Here is a 14740-nt window from a genome sequence, read left to right as displayed (position 1 = left end):
TAGGGACGTTGTTCTGGTAACTCTCTCCCAGAGGAGGTATAAACCAGTGTCTAGCCCCACTCCCCCATTACAGCAAACCAACAACAAACCAAAATACCATTCCATCAAAGTCCAATTTTGAGAACCAATGAGTTTATAGAGCTTCCTTACAGAGCATGGGTGGGGGTTACTTACATATTTAGTGGCCCACGAAGCAGTTGTATCTCCAGAAAGTATCAGGCCACCGCCACAGTAGCTGAATAGACAGTCCACCCCCACACCCTTCTGTCAGCCTTCCATACACTATAGAGTTTAGCACCTCCTGAGACCATGAGGCGATGCACAGCTCGGGCAGAATTACACCAGCAGTCATGGCTGCCTTGATGGAGACAGTGACTCTTAGACGCAGATTATAGCCCTGTACAAGGAGTTGCTGAAACTTGAGCTAAAGAACACCGGACAACAAGGCAGAGGCTTAGCAAGTGAGTCAGTGCGGCACAAGGGGGCGCTAAGGAGCAAAGAAACAACTCCAGGGGCTTTCACCAGAGTTTAGTTTGATGTGCTAAACCAGAATATTTTGCAAACCAGGCCCAAGTCGAGCCTCCTCCTGAACTGCTGTCTACTCGCCGGAAGAAAGTAGGCTCAGACAGACATGTTAAGGTTCTCTACTCCCCTCCCGCGTAACTAACTGGCCTACCCGTGGCCCCTCATCCATTAGGTCTCCAGTAAACTGATTGGTCAGCATCTTAGACCAGGGAATTAGGTGACCTACTCAGGACTGAGCAGTGATCGTTCCTTAAGGGCACTTCTGTCTTAAGCTTGCAACTGTACTATTGCCCCTGAGAGACTCTAAGTCCTTTGGACCAGTGCAAATCACAAAAGCAGCACGAGTGTCCTCAGTCACATGGACCTCACTCTACCATTTATCTGGGCTTTATTTCCTCATGATAGACTGGAGATAATAAGACTTTATACCTTGTGGGGTTGGTGTGAGGAAAGAGGTGACCACGTGATATGGCTGGAATCCTCGTGCTCCCCTCCCAGGTTCATGTTAGGATCCAGTACCTGCTGGGATGGTGGTAAGGCCTGTGGAAAGTGACCCCCTCCTGAATGGATGGGCACCTTTATGAAAGAAGCCCTTACCTATTTTTGCCACACAAGGACACACCAAGATAATGTCATCATTTTTCCTTTAAAAAAAAAAAAAATGGCCAGGCAGTGGTGGCGCACACCTTTAATCCCAGCACTTGGGAGGCAGATGCAGGTGGATTTCTGAGTTCAAAGCCAGCCTGGTCTACAGAGTGAGTTCCAGGACAGTCAGGGCTATACAGAAAAACCCTGTCTCAAAAAAACAAAAATAAAAGTGTATTTGGGGCTGGGGATCAAACCCAGAACCTAGGGAATATTCTATTTGTAGGCTATTTCTCTAGATCTTTCTATTTTACAATATGATAGATTGGTTCACCAATGAGCAGTACAGTATAGGCACACTATAGAAGTGCTAGTTACTATAAAGAGTTTTTAAAGTGTAATAAGTCTCTTTCCCATCTCAATGTCAATATAAAGATTTTAAACTCTTTTCTCCATTTTGATATCAGATACACTGAATATATTTTTCTGAACATTGTTCCCCCTAGACATAAAATATCAATTTTTGGCCACTGGATTTCCAAGTACAGTGTCAACCTGGGAAATTAAACAAAATTCTAATAAAATGAAGAAAAGACCCGTCAGTGATTCAGGAGACCGTGATTGGAACTGAACAATGCTCTCTACTGGGATTCTAGGCAAGATCTCTTCCTATTTCCTGTGTTTTGAGAATTCTAATACTTATGCAAATTTTAACCCAGTGGTTCCCTTACATCAGCAAATAAGAAATTATAGGCTTCCTTTTTCAATGTACCTTTTGTTACAAAGAAGACACTTAAGCCAAGTGTGGAGGCACAGGCCTATAACTGCTCCATTTGGGAGGTAGAGGCAGAAGGACAGAAGTTCAAGGTTAGGGCTGGAAGGTGGCTCAATAGTTAGGAGTACCCACTGCACTTCCAGAGATCCCTGGTTCAATTCCCATCATCTACCTGGTGACTCACAACTGTAACTTCAGTCCAAAGAAATCCAACACCCTGTAGCCTCAAACGATACCAGGCATGCACATGGTACACAGATGTACATGCAGACAAAACACCCATACATGCAAAAAGTAAAATTAAAAAAAAAAAAAAAAACTCAGGGTTATCAGCTCCATAGAGTTTGAGGACAGTTTGGGTTATACAAGACTCTGTCAAGGAGGAGGAGGCAAGGGAAGAAAAGGAAACATTGTTTACCCCATTCGTAACAAATAACCTGTTTGTTACTATTAGATGAGAAACAACTCAGATGTGAGGATGTTAACAGCAGCTGGAAATCCAAAATGTTAGGCTGTACAGTCTAAAACCACCTCCTTCCCAAACCCTCAGTCTCAGGTGGAACTTCGGAAAGCTTTCCTTTCTCACGCCCCCTCTTGTGGTTTGAATAGGAATGGCCCCCACAGACTCACGTGTTTGAATGCTTGGCAAGAGGGAGTGGTGCTATTAGGAGGTGTGGCCTTGGAGTGGGTGTGGCCTGGATAGAGTGGGTGTGGCCTTATTGGAGGAAGTACGTCTCTGTGGAAGCCAGCTTTGAGGCCATATACGCACATGCTAGGTCCAGTGTGAGACGCACAATCTCCTGCTGCCTTCAGATCAAGATGTAGAACTCTTGGCCCTTCAGGTACCATGTCTACCATGTTTTCCACCATGATGATACTGTACTAAACCTCTGAAATTGCAAGACAGCCCCAACTAAATGTTGTCTGTTGTAAGAGTTGCCTTGGTTATGGTGTCTCTTCACAGCAGTGAAATCCCTAAGACACCTCTATTGCCGAATTTGATATGCTGAATCAAAATCCCCTCTTTTCCCCCTTTTTCTTTGGCTTTTCAGAGACCAGTGTTTAGGCTAAGCCTAAAAAGCACATGACTTTTTTTCTTTGGGGGACCTTCAAAGTCACAGATAGCCATTTATCCTGCATGTGTATTCACAAGCAGTATTTACAGGGTTTTGTTTGGGGGTTTTATTTTTATTTATTTATTTATTTATTTATATTTTATTTATTTATTTATTTGGTTTTTTTCGAGACAGGGTTTCTCTGTATAGCCCTGGCTGTCCTGGAACTCACTCTGTAAACCAGGCTGGCCTCGAACTCAGAAATCCGCCTGCCTCTGCCTCCTAAGTGCTGGGATTAAAGGCGGTTGGGGTTTTTAAAGATAGGGTCTTTTTACAGAACCCTGGCTAGCCTCAAGTTTACAGTTTCCTGCCTCTGCCTCCAAAGTGCCAAGTACAGTCGTGTCTCACCATACCCAGCAGGAAGCACTGTTGGTAATGCTGAGAACATCATACAGGGGTGGGAGGACAGACTGCATCTCCAGTTTCTACTGCTTCAACAACAACAATGAACATCACCAAGAGCCATGAAGAGCAATTGTCTAAAACTGAGGTCATGATTTGGGATGGCTAGGTCTGGAGGTTTGGATGAAAATAGCCCCCATAGGCACACAGGGAATAGCACTATTAGATGATGTGGCCTTGTTGGAGTAGGTGTGGCTTTGTTGGAGGAAGTGTGTCACTGGGGGGGCCCAGTGTCTCTCTTGCCCTGCAGCCAATTGGATGCAGGACTCTCCAGCACAGTGTCTGCCTGCATGCCACCACACTTCCCATCAGGACAATAGTGAACTAAACCTCTGAATTGTAAGCAAGTCTCAATTGATTGCTTTCCTTTATAAGAGTTTCTGTGATCATGGTGTTCCTTCAAGCAATAGAAACCCTAACTAAGACACTAGGGGCTGATGGCTTCAAATAAATTACATCTGATTTGAAATACTCCCCCCTTGGTGCTTTGGGCACTGAGAATAAGAGATCCCATGTGCCACTACCTTCCAGAGAGCCATCATTATATGAATGGCCAAAGATTCCATCTCTGAAGCAACAGCAACCTCTATCAGACTTTACATCTTCTGCTACCTAGACCCTGAACAGCGTCCCCAAAATTGTGAACAATAGATTTCTGTTGTTTATAAATTATCTAGTCTGAGTTATGCATTGTAGCAATTTAAACTGATCAAGATGTTATGTGTGGTGTTTTTCCATCCAAGCCCCAACATGACTCTGAGACTCAAAATATATTTTCAAATACTTTGGCCAAATAGCCCTGGCTGGTACCCCGACTAGCTCATTATCTTAGTGACCCATTTATCCCAATCTAAGTTTTGTTATGTGGTTACTTCTGCTCAGCTCTCAACGTATCTATCTTCCTCCATGTTCCTGGAGAGTTCCCTGCCTTCTCTCTATCCCAGAATTCAATCTCCCTACAGGATGCCCCACCTTCTCTCCTACCCTTTCCTATAGGCCATAGGCTTTTGATTGACAAGTGGGGTATCCACACAACAATACACAAGATATTCTCTCTACAGCTCTGCAAAATGATCAAAATGGTAGACAGGCTTTACACCCAGAATTACCATTTCTGTCATCTATTTACAATGGCTTGATGGGCTTGGTGTTCCCTGTGGTCTGTCCTTGTTGAACTGAGCATTAGGCAGGGAGTCTTTAGAAAATCACTTTTCTCTCCAAGTCTCCATTCCCTTCTTCCTGACACTAGCCATCTCAGAGACTCTCAAAGCTCTGGGGTTCACTGCTAGTCTCTCTCCACATCTGGGATCTGGAGTGAGACCAAAGCTTTTCTCTGAGATCTGGAGTGAGACCATAGCTTTTCTCTGATGGAGGAGTGTCCCCATTGTGATGCTGTAAAGAGAATCACAGGAGCCTGACGAGACCAGTGTTCCAGGCCTGCAGCTGCTGCTTCTCTCCCCTCAGCTTGAGAACTAAACGTATGCCACGCCTTAGAGTCTTTCGGTGATCTGGCAATTGGCTTCCTGAGTCTCAGCTTTCTCCACTATCAAACAGGTCTTCAGAGGGATGTTGAGAAGAATGTTCTAGAGCAACCAGGTGCTGGCACATGAGGACCAGCCAGCCCCAGGTGCTCTAAGACCAAGGGAAAGAGGCAGACAGAGGAAGGAATACACAGAGTACAACTTGGTAGGGGCTTACAGAAGCTTGGCCCTGGAAAACTACAAGACCAAGTTGGATTCTCACAATTTGGGTCTCAAAGAGAGGAGTGTTTGTGGGTCGGGATGAAAGTGACTTCAGACTATCTGGAATGTGCTTGGCTTATCTCAAGCTAACACCAAAGATTCATCCCTAAAGCTAGGGTTCAGTTGTAAAGTTCCACATACCATTTTAATGGTTTTGCCTACTTATAGTTTGCTGGGAAACTATGAAGGAAAAACCAGCTAGGGATATCCTGGTGTAATCATGGTAATTATGACTCAAGATGGCTACAGTCATGTCAAGCTGAATTCATGCAAAGAGTAAGTAAAAAGATGGATGTAAAGTACTTTGCCTATTGCCCAATACAAAAATAATGCTCCAATTGTATCAGTTGTTGTTAACTCTGAACCCTGGATGGATTCCTGATGTAACTGAGGATCCTTGGCAGGGCTTGGATATCCAGCAGCTGCTCACCTGAGCTTGTGTTTAGTTACTGTGGGGCTGTTAGTAGGCGTGGTCTGTGGTTACATTGGAGATACTAGTTGCTAGTGTCTAGACAGAAATCTCATTTGTAAGTATTGCTTTTATTTCCCCAGATGATGGAATGAGATGAGAGCCATACCCAAGGTGTGTGAATACACAGCTTAGGCTGAGCCCAGAGCATTTTTTCTTTTCCCCTCTGTTCTATCTCTAGGCCTCAGCATGGAAGCTTCTAGCCTCCTTACAATCTAATTTTCCAAGTTGACTGATTCAATCCAACTTCTCTCAGTTTCTAACTGAATTGTTCTGCCTGGTCTCATCCTAACTTTGATGTTCTAATCTTCTGGCTTAGTCCTCCTTCTTGTTCTCTGGTTTGTTCTGTCTTTGCTTGTGTGTAACTTGTTTTCCCTGCCATCTGTCTTTGTAAAACTAACTGGGTAAAACTGCCATACACACACACACACACACACACACACACACACACACACACACCAACCACCACCACCACTTTTTTGCTCTCTGAATGCTCTTAAGTAGCCTCTCTTTCCTGTGCTGTTCTCAGGTGAGTTGGGTGTATCCTATGTCTGGCTCATTTTGTCAAATCTTTCTCTGACTCATCACTTTGTCTGTCCCTCAATTTGATGTCACTTTCAAACATGGTTGCTTCCTTCTACAAACTAAACTTCCCTTCATTGTTAGGAATTAAGGTGTGTGCTAAGGGCATGCCTGTATTCCAGCCAGATCCTACTGTAATGGTGGGTCTGCATTCCAGCTGGATCATACAGATCTAGAAGGTGTTTGGATGTGATCCCTTGCCAGAGCAGTCACATTGCTGGATTAAAATTCCTCTACACCCAAGTAGCCTCTCTCTACCTCAGAGGCTGATCTCAGAAGTCTGAGTACCAGAAAGTACTGGGAGTCCCTGGGAAAACTCTCTGGCCCAGGAGCTCTTCGAATACCCCACATATTGAAATTATTAAATGGTCACTTACTATATTAGTTGGGGCCTGGAGCTGAAGGATCCACATCTCACTTCTATCCATATCTCAATATACAGCTTCCTCCAAAATAAATGATAGGGATAGGAAGGGAGGGAGAGAGGGAGGGTTGGGGCTACAGAAAGTTGAGGTGACAGAAGCATCTGGTTCACTGGACTAAGTGAAGGGCAAACCAGGCCATGAGCAAAAAGAGGGTTGTTTAGTACCAGCCCTGATCAGCTTGGTCTTTGAGTGGTCCTACTCCCAGCTTTCTCTCTCTCTCTCTCTCTCTCTCTCTCTCTCTCTCTCTCTCTCCACACACACACGCACACGCACACACACACACACTAGTTGAAGCACTCAACAACATAAAGGTGGGGCTATCACTCAGTTGGTACACTCCTTACCTAGCATGCACAAAGCCCTAGGTTCCATCTCCAGCAGGAGAGATGGGGAGGCAGAAGGACCAGAAGTTCATTTTTCTCCTCTATATAGTTTGAGGCCAGCCTGGGTTACATGTACCCTGTCTCAAACACAAAACCAGCAATAAAAAAATAAAAAGAGAATTACTACAGAGACATCTTGCAAGCAAGGGAAAATGTCAAGCAAGGGCCACCCACAGAAATCCTTTATTTATTTCTGCTCTTACCTATCAGAGGGCAGGGGTGGTTGTCAGGACAGACCACACCCACTTCCCCTTCTACCTGCTGAACTTTGAATCCAATTGGGGCTTGACCTTTGGAAATGTAAAAACTACATTAATCCCTTCAGCAAAAAACTCCACATACAGCTAGAAAACACTGGTAAGTTTAGGGCTATCTGGAAACATCTTGAAGGAACCAAATACCCATCAAGAAGAGGGAGATGACAAATTATTATATATATATATATATATATATATATATATATATATATATAAAATATATATAATTTTTCAAGACAAGGTCTCTCTGTGTAGCCCTAGCTGTCCTGGAACTCACTCTGTAGTTCAGCTGTCCTCAAACTCACAGAGATCTTCCTCCCTCTGCCTCCCAAGTGCTGGGATTAAAGGTGTCCACCACCACCACCTAGCTATAGTGAAAATATTTTAAAGAAAATAGCTCAGCTAGGCAATAGTGGTGCACACTTTTGATCCCAGTACTCAGGAGATAGAGGCAGATGGATCTCTGTTAGTTTGAGACCAGCTTGGTCTACAGAGTGGGTTTTAGAACAGCCAAACCTGTACTAGAAGTCCTGTCTCAGAAAAGAAAAGGACAAAAAAAAAAAAAAAAAAAAAGAAAAGAAAAGAAAGGAAAGGAAAGGAAAAAAAAAAAAAATAACAACTATTTGACTGCCAATAGAATGACCAAGCCAGTAAAGGCACCCACCTCCAAGTCTGATGGCCTAAGTTTGATCCCAGAGCCCACAGGTTGAAAGACAGAACCAATATGCAAGTTGTCCTTCACATGCATGCCAGGTACATGCGAGTACACAAACTCACACATAGAAATAAGTAAATATAAATAAAAATTTTAAAGTAATAATAACAAAAGGTTCTGGAGAGGCGGTTCAGCAGTCAAGAGCATTTGTTGTTCTTCCAGAGGGCGTGGTTCAGTTCCCAACACCCATACAGCTTAGCTCACAATCATCTGTAACCCTGAAGGATTCCACACTCTCTGCTGGCTTCTGGGAGCATTACACTCATGTGTCATACACATGTAGGAGGAGCTAAGATGGGAGGGGTAAGGAGAGGAAGAGGAGGAGTAAGAGAAGGAAAAGGAGGAGCCAGAGAGGGCAGAGATGTAGGAGGATGAAGAGCCATGCAGGTATGGAGAGCAGTCCTGGGTAACAACTTATATTTAGGTTAGCTAATTGGGAAACACCTCTAATTGTATGTATGGGCATATTATTATTGAACATTACCAAACATATAGAGCCTCTGATTAATATTTAAGCTTTAGAATCTCATTTCCTACCAGGCCCACGTGGATGGTGGGATGGTCTGGGCAATTCCTAGCCTTGTAGAAACAGCATGGAAGATTGGCAGAGCCATCTCCCACGCTGGTGTCTCATGGGTGGCAGGGCTGGTGTTTCTGGCTGGCCGTTTCTAGCTGCAGTATGTAGATGGCCCCTGGCCACGGAACATGGCAGCTGAGCTAGGCAGAACCACCGCAGCTTAGATAGTCGGCTTGACCAGCAGCCATTTTAAATAATTACTTCAACATACATGCATACACATAAATAGAAATAAACCTTTTAAATATCTTTTAAGAAAGAAAAGAACCATACTGGAAGCCATGGTACACTTCTGTAATCCCAGAACCCAGAACGCTGAGGAGTGTTTCGAGTTTGAGACTTGCTTTGTGAGTTAGTCTGGGTTAACCTGGGCTATACAACAAGACTCTGCATCAAAAACTATTCAATGCCAATAAGAGAAGTAGCCATCAAACAACTGAATAAACGAAATGAATGAGTGGACACTTCTTTAATCACAAGGTCTAAGCTCTCCTGTTCACTTGCTCCAAATGAATTCCCTGTCTCAGGAGTCACAATTACTTCCCAAAGCTCAGAGTTCTCCCCACCCACTCTCTATTGTCATCTTCCAGTCAACTCTCTGGTGCTTTCCCAGGGGTTTCCTCCCAGTCTGTGTTTCATGAGCAGAATCTCCCCCGCTAAGTGAGTGTCTCTGATAGAATCCTTTGCTTGGCTCAACTGTAGTCAAGGTTCTGTAACTTCTACTAGGTCTATCTGTGAACTTCCCTGGAAAAACTAGTTTCAGCAAAGAACCATAAGTCAGTAAGAACTTCCTCATTTCTGAGTTCTGATTGTCCCTGATCATCAGTTCCTCTTCCTCCACATTTGATCGGTCTGGATCCTCTTGTTTTTCAGAAGAATCCTGTTCTGTTTGAAGGAGTACCCCTTACCCTGGAGGTTTCCTTTTGGTAATTTGCCATCCACCAGCCCCGTCTTGCTTCTGGTGTTCACACTCACTAGAGCCTAATCTCTTCTACACACACACACACACACACACACACACACACACACACACCTGCGACACTCCACCACTATGGTCCCTTTACCTATCCCAGAGGTCCTGAACAAAGTTGGCTTAGCCCAGTGTCATTGAATAATCCTTTGTTTAACAGTTGCTGTTAATATTATAAGAGTGTTTTGGTTTAATTTTGGTTGCACATATATGTGAATATGTGAATGCAGGGGTGTGTGTGTGTGTGTGTGTGTGTGTGTGTGTGTGTGTGTGTGAAGGCTGACAGCTTTTTTATGGAACTACAAGTTTGGCCACAATGACCTCAGAATGGTAGTGAATGGCTTAATTGTTCAGGTGGCCGAAGCTTAGTCAGTTCTTGAGAAAAACCACATCTCGTTGCTGTGGTCTGGGTAACAGAAGGACAGGAAGTATATTACACAAATCGGAAAGACCCACCAGGCCCAGCGCGCACAAAAGGAAGCATGCTGCCTGCCAGGTGAAAGTAAGCTGGTCTGTGGTAGCAACTGGAGCCCAAAGTCTGCCAAGCTTTTGGAACTGCATGTCCATACTCAAGTGACCAAGGCAAGTGGATCTTGACCACTGGGCAAGAGCATTCTGTCCTGTTTGTTCCAGCCCCAGTAAGAGAGATTAAGTTAGGACAGACTGAGTTTTGCTATAGTAACAGACAAAGTATGATGGTGCACACCAGCGACACCAGCCTTTGGCAGATGGAGACAGGAAGAGCAAGAGTTCAAGGTCATCCTTAGCCATGGAGCAAGTTCCAGACCAGACTAAGCTACATGGCCCTGTGTCAAACAACAACAACAAAAGCAGCTGGGAATTTTTCAGTAGCCTGAAATAACAGAATGAAATCCCTGGTTTGATCATAAAGAGTGACTTTATGGTCATGTACCAGAGCATCTGCTCACCATGGTTTCTCTTAGGATCATGGAGTTTCTGTGACTACAGAGGGAGGGCAAAGAAAATACAGGAATCCTTCCCAGTAGTTTCTGATCTGAAGTCATACATACTTCAGCTCTCCCTGCTCACATCCCATTGGCCAAAGTAAGTCACGTGCCCTCACCAAAGTCTAACAGAAAGAAGGTACATGATTGTCCTACAAGGAAAACAGCAAATGTTTGTGAAAAAAAATGAAACTGGCTACCACAAAAAAAAAAAATAAATGTGTGGTCACAGATTTCACTAGCTATGTGACTTTTAAACAAGCCACTTATCCACACTGAGCCTCAGTTTCCCCATACATAACAGGATAAGTACAACCATCTAAAGTTACCTGGGAAGAGAATCAGGTTGGCCTGTGGGGCATTATCTTGTTTACATTTATTGATGTGGGAGGAGCCAGACCTCCATGGGCGGCACCATTCCCTAGGGCTGGGTCCTGAACTATATAAGACTGAGTGAGCTGAATAGTGGGCATGCATGCATTCATGTTCTCTCTGCTCTTGACTGTGCTGTGATGGGTACCTTCCTGCTGACATGGGCTGTAACCCCGAGGTGGGAGCTAAAATGAACCTGTCCCCTCCTACCTTGCATGTGTGTCAGGGTATTTTACTGAAGCAACAGAACACGGAGATAGGGTATTAGGACTGATGATGCAGATGACTAATAACATCATATGCAGTGGGCTGAGCTTGGTACAAGCACTCAGTTCTTTGGTTGGTTAGTTAGTTTGTGGGGTTTTTGATATTGTGTTTGTGTGGCCCTGGCTGTACTAGAACTTGCTTTGACTAGTCAACCATGAGAACACATGACCCGTGCCACGTCTAGTCGAAGCTTTGAGGACCAACATAAAACCTCAGTTGTCTTTTTCGATGTGGTGTTTATAACTGTTCAACACCCAGCTCTTCCAGATGAAAAGTATCTCCCAATGTTCAGAGAGCCGACTTCTACACATCATGGACCTTTCCTTCTCCCCTGAGATCAGCAGGGTTCTAGAAGCTGTCCCTTCTGTCAGAATCTCTGGTATGCCACAGAACTGTAACTAACCCACAGCTGACGCTTATCCCTTCTGATATTAAGGGGTTATTTCTCACCACAGCTGAAGCTCTGGAACACTCCTTTAGCTGTCTCTTTCTTCAGTCTTGGTAACATTCCTTCATCACTGCAAGCCAGATAGACAGACAGACATCTGTAAAGTAATAGACTTTACTCTTGATAAGGAGCAGAATTAACTAGCAAATTAGGGGCAGAAGCTGTGCTTTCATGGTCTGAGGTTGTAAACGCATAAGAACAGAAGGGCAAAGTAAGATACCATGAGCACAAGAGAAGAAGGGTGAGCTCCAGGAGTCGGAGCGTCAGGAAAACTAACTCAGAAAATGGGACTATGGGTCAAGCGCCGGGGAAAGCCTCACAAAAGAGAATGTTAATATCAAACTTCAAAGCTGAACAGAGTGGTGCATGCCCATAATCCCAGCACTCAGGAGGCCAAGGCAGGGGGGACTGCTGCAAGTTTGAGGCCAGTGTGGTCTGTGGGGAATTCCAGTGGGGCCCTGTCTATAAACAAAAACAAATGATAAACTATGTATGTATGTATGTATATGTATGTACGTATGTGGCTAGGGAGACGGCTCCACAGGTAAAGTGCACACAAACACACACTCACTCATACACACACACACACACAAATACATAGAAACACTCCCACACACAAATACACACACACACACTCCCACACAAGCACATACTTACAGAGGTTTTTTTTTTTTTTAAGTAATCAAGTACTCAATCAAGCTTTGACGGAAAAGACACAGTGGGTGGAATAAAATGTCAAGCCTTCCTCTGTAACCACTCCCTGATCCCTCTGTCAGACATCTCTTGTTCTCAAGTTAGCTCTCTGAATTTAAATCTTCATTCTCCTCTTCTCTCTACCTTCTCCGAGAACAAATCCATCAACTCCATAGATTGTACGTGTTTGTTTGGCTGGTTAGGTTTGTTTGTTTGATTGTTTTTTTTTTTTTTATTTTGCTTGATTTTTTAAAAAATGATTTCTTTTTCTGTATGTATGGGTGTCTTGCCTGCATGTATATTTGTATGTACACCACATGTGTGCTTGGTATGCAAGAAGTCAAGAAGAGAGTGTGGGATCCCCAGGAACTGGAGTTACAAGTGGATGTGTGTTACAAGTCACCACGGGGTCCTGAACACCGAACACTGGTGATCTGTAAGAACAGCAAGTTCTCTTAAACATTGAGACATCTCTCTGGCCAAATTTTACTTTTCTTTTTTTTTTTTTTATGGCGGGGGGGTGGGGAGGTTGAGACAGGGTTTCCCTGTGTAGCCCTGGCTGTCCTGAAACTCACTCTGTAGACCAGGCTGGCCTCAAACTCAGAAATCCACCTGTCTTTGCCTCCTAAGTGCTGAGATTAAAAGCATGCACCACCACTGCCAGGCCATTGTGACATTTTCATACACGTATGTAATGTATTTTGATTGTATCTGCCCACCCACCTCAATTTGGTTGTGGTTTGTTGTTGTTTTGTTTTTCTTTTGGGGGAGGAAGGCGGGTTTGGTTGTTTTGTTTTTCGAGACAGGGTTTCTCTGTGTAGTCCTGGCTGTCCTGGAACTCACTCTGTAGACCAGGCTGGCCTCGAACTCAGAAATCCACCTGCCTCTGCCTCCCAAGTGCTGGGATTAAAGGCATGTGCCACCACTGCCCGGCTTGTTGTTTTGTTTTTCTGAGACAGTTTCTCTGTGTAGCCTTGGCTGTCCTGGAACTCACTCTGTAGACCAGGCTGACCTCACAGAGATCCCCCTGCCTTAGCCTCCCCAGTGCTAGGATTAAAGGCGTGTGCTATCGTCACCACTGCTATCCAGGCTATTGTTGTTTTTCTAAGACAGAAGCTCACTCTAGTCCAGGCTGGCCTTGAACTCATGACATTTCTCCTGCCTCAGCCTCCCAAGCTTTGGTAAAGGTAACCTAGACAATATTTGCCGCATGCAGAGCATAAGCAGGACCCTACAGTACTTGTATGTATTTTTTTTAATTCAGCAGTCCCTGCATTAATCCCATTCTGCATAAAGAAACAGTCCAGAAAGATGACCTGTCTTACAGGGTTGCAGTGCAAGACAGTTTGATGTCAGTGTGACACAAGCTGAAGTCATAGAGGAGGGACCTCTGTTAAGAAGATGCCTCTATAAGATTTGCTTGTAGGTAAGCCTGCAGAACACTTTCTTCTTTAGGGATTGTTGGAGGAGGGCCTAACCCTTGTGGGTGGAGCCACCCCTGGGCTGGTGGTCCTGGGTTCTTTCTATAAGAAAGCAAGCTGAGCAAGCCACGGAGAGCAAGCCAGTAAGCAGCACCCCTCCACAGCCTCTGCATCAGCTCCTGCCTCCAGGTTCCTGCCCTGACTTCCTTTGATGGTGAATTGTGATGTAGACATGTAAGCCGAATAAACCCTTTTCTCCCCAACTTGCTTTTTGGTCTTGGTGTTTTATTGCAGCAAAGGTTACCCTAACTAATACAGTCCCCCAGGGAGCTACTAGCCACCGGTTCCTGAACACAGAAATAAACATTGTTTGAGTGTTAGGGCCAATATTCCATCATAAGAAATACCCATAAGGGGGATACCAGGTTGTTTATTTCAACAGCTCAGTGGCATCAAACCAGCTTTTCTTGAGTCTCTTGACTCTCCTTGGAGTCTCAAGACAGCTGTTGAATTTCAGCAATTCTCAAACACACACACAGAGAGAGAGAGAGAGAGAGAGAGAGAGAGAGAGAGAGAGAGAGAGAAAGCATTTTCTCCTCGGGCACCTCTCTTTTTTACTGGAAAGCAAAGCCTTCACCCAGTATTCTGCAGGAAAATTCTGGAAGGACCCAGCCCTTTACAATTTTCTTTCCTAAACACCTCAGGCTGAATTCTTAGCTTTGCACCACTCAGGGTGCTTGGTGACCAAACTAAACAGTTGAGAAATTTCCTCAACAATGTGGGGTTCTTACAAATTCCAAGCCCAAGCAGGAACCAAAAGCAATAATGTAGCCAACTTGCTGGCAGAGGCCACGGGCTACCGGCTGTTACTGAACTTTAACCTCCTCCACGTAGGCACCACCCCTAGATGGCTCTCTTTCAAGGGTCAAAGTCATGGGCAGAAATATCCTGGTGGCCACCAGGGCATGTGCTCACTCTCCTGTTACAAAATTCTCCCTTTTGTTTTTCAGTTTGCTTGTAGCCCTGACAGACCTCAAACTCACTGCCATCCT

This window comes from Arvicanthis niloticus, chromosome 5 (assembly GCF_011762505.2).
Source record: "Arvicanthis niloticus isolate mArvNil1 chromosome 5, mArvNil1.pat.X, whole genome shotgun sequence".
NCBI lineage: Eukaryota > Metazoa > Chordata > Mammalia > Rodentia > Muridae > Arvicanthis > Arvicanthis niloticus.
The sequence above is the reverse complement of the archived record's forward strand: the minus strand, read 5'-3'. Positions refer to the sequence as shown.